We start from the raw sequence: 2,770 nt of genomic DNA, 5'->3' as shown, positions 1-2,770 counted from the left end.
AGCCAGTCATGGCTAGAAGGGTTGTCGTTGTTGAAGAAGCGTCCCGTCAATTATACTCAAAAATATAAATGCAACATGTAAACTGTTGGTCCCATGTTTCAGGAGCCAAAATAAAAGATCCCTGAAATGTTTCATATGCACAAAAAGCTTATTTCTCTCAAATGTTGTGCACACATTTGTTTACGTCCCTGTTAAGTCTTTATTGAAGACTCATCTCTTCAGTAGGTTATATGATTGAGTGTAGTCTGGCCCAGGGGTGTGAAGGTGAACAGAAAGGCACTGGAGCGACGAACCGCCCTTGTTGTCTCTGCCTGGCTGGTTCCCCTCTCCACTGGGATTCTCTGCCTCTAACCCTATTACAGGGGCTGAGACACTGGCTTACTGGTGCTCTTCTATGCCATCCTTAGGAGGGGTGCGTCACTTGAGTGGGTTGAGTCACTAACGTGATCTTCCTGTCCGGGTTGACGCCCCCTCGGGTTTGTGCCATGGGGGAGATCTTTGTGGGCTATATTTGGCTTTGTCCCAGTGTACTAAGGTGGTGGTTTGAAGATATCCCTCTAGTATTTGGCAAAGTGGGTGGGGTTATAACCTGCCTGGTTGGCCCAGTCTGGGGGTATTGTCGGACAGGGCCAGTGTCTCCCGACCCCTCCCGTCTCAGCCTCCAGTATTTATGCTGCAATAGTTTGTGTCGGGGCTATGATCAGTCTGTTATATCTGGACTATTTCTCCTGATTTATCCGGTGTCCTGTGTGAATTTAAGTATGCTCCCTCTAACTCTCTCTTTCTCTCTTCTCTCGGAGGACCTGAGCCCTAGGACAATGCCTCAGGACTACCTGGCCTGATGACTCCTTGCTGTCCCCAGTCCACCTGGTCGTGCTGCTGCTCCAGTTTCAACTGTTCTGCCTGCGGCTACAGAACCAACAGGTCAGCACCTCAGGAGTAAATGTCAGCTATGGAAAGCCAACTGACATTTACTCCTGAGGTGCTGACCTGTTGCACCCTCTACAACCACTGCGATTATTATTATTGACCCTGCTGGTCATCTATGAACGTTTGAACATCTTGGCCATGTACTGTTATAATCTCCACCCGGCACAGCCAGAAGAGGACTGGCCACCCCTCAGAACCTGGTTCCTTTCTAGGGAGTTTTTCCTAGCCACCGTGCTTCTACATCTGCATTGCTTGATGTTTGGGGTTTTAAGCTGAGTTTCTGTATAGCACTTTGTGACATCGGCTGATGTAAAAGGGCTTCATAAATACATTTGATTGATTGATTGTTGGGTAGCATTTCTCCTTTGCCAAGATAATCCATCCATCTGACAGGCGTTGCATATCAAGAAGCCGATTAAACAGAATAATCATTACACAGGTGCACCTTGTGATGTGGATAATAAACGGCCACTTTAAACTGTGCAGTATTTTCACACTCAAAACAATGCCAAAGTTGTTTCAAGTTTTGAGGGAGCGTGCAATTGACATGCTGACTGCAGGAATGTCCACCAGAGCTGTTGCCAGAGAATTGATGTTAATTTCTCTACCATAAGCCGCCTCCAACAATAGCTGCACCCCTGCCCAGTCATGTGAAATCCATAGATTAGGGCCTCATTTATTTTAATTGACTGATTTCCTTATATCAATTGTAACTCAGTAAAATCATTAACATTTTTGGATGTTGCGTTTATATTTTTGTTCAGTATAAAAACAGTTGAAGTCAGAAGTTTACATACACCTTAGCCAAAGACATTTTGTCACGAACCGGCTCAAAGCCCGTAACAAAGGGAGACAACGTGGAGATAAGGAGTAACAAAAGATATATTTATTAACTAAAGCAACTAAGGAAAATATCCAATGGTGTGTGTAATCAGTAGTCCGTAGTGTAAGTGAGTGTTTTGCATGCATGAATGTGATAATGCAGGGTGTTGAAAGGTGCCAAAGCAAACAAACAAAAGGCCACCAAGAACCACACCACAATCTACAACAGGTGTCTGCATGGAGAGAGTCTCCTCCATGAATGTGGAAGAGGTCCATTTATCCTGGGAGACACCTGGCCCAGGTGTTTCCCATGTAGCTGACGACCCTCTCAACTCCGCCCACCGGCATCCTAATAAGGAAACAAGAACAAAGACAGAATACGGCAGACAGAGTGGGAGGGTCGTCACATTTCCCCCATAAAACCGGGGACCAACAAGGACCCCGGAACAACATACCAGCCTCCCGCGTCCCAAATTGACACAGGCCTCCCGCGTCCCAAATTGACACAGGCCTCCCGCGTCCCAAATTGACACAGGCCTCCCGCGTCCCAAATTGACACAGGCCTCCCGCGTCCCAAATTGACACAGGCCTCCCGCGTCCCAAATTGACACAGGCCTCCCGCGTCCCAAATTGACACAGGCCCCCGCGTCCCAAATTGACACAGGCCCCCGCGTCCCAAATTGACACAGGCCTCCCGCGTCCCAAATTGACACAGGCCTCCGCGTCCCAAATTGACACAGGCCTCCCAGCGTCCCAAATTGACACAGGCCTCCCGCGTCCCAAATTGACACAGGCCTCCCGCGTCCCAAATTGACACAGGCCTCCCGCGTCCCAAATTGACACAGGCCTCCCGCGTCCCAAATTGACACAGGCCTCCCGCGTCCCAAATTGACACAGGCCTCCCGCGTCCCAAATTGACACAGGCCTCCCGCGTCCCAAATTGACACAGGCCTCCCGCGTCCCAAATTGACACAGGCCTCCCGCGTCCCAAATTGACACAGGCCTCCCGCGTCCCAAA

The sequence above is a fragment of the Oncorhynchus gorbuscha genome, linkage group LG21 (genome assembly GCF_021184085.1).
Source record: "Oncorhynchus gorbuscha isolate QuinsamMale2020 ecotype Even-year linkage group LG21, OgorEven_v1.0, whole genome shotgun sequence".
NCBI lineage: Eukaryota > Metazoa > Chordata > Actinopteri > Salmoniformes > Salmonidae > Oncorhynchus > Oncorhynchus gorbuscha.
This window is presented reverse-complemented; position numbering follows the sequence as displayed.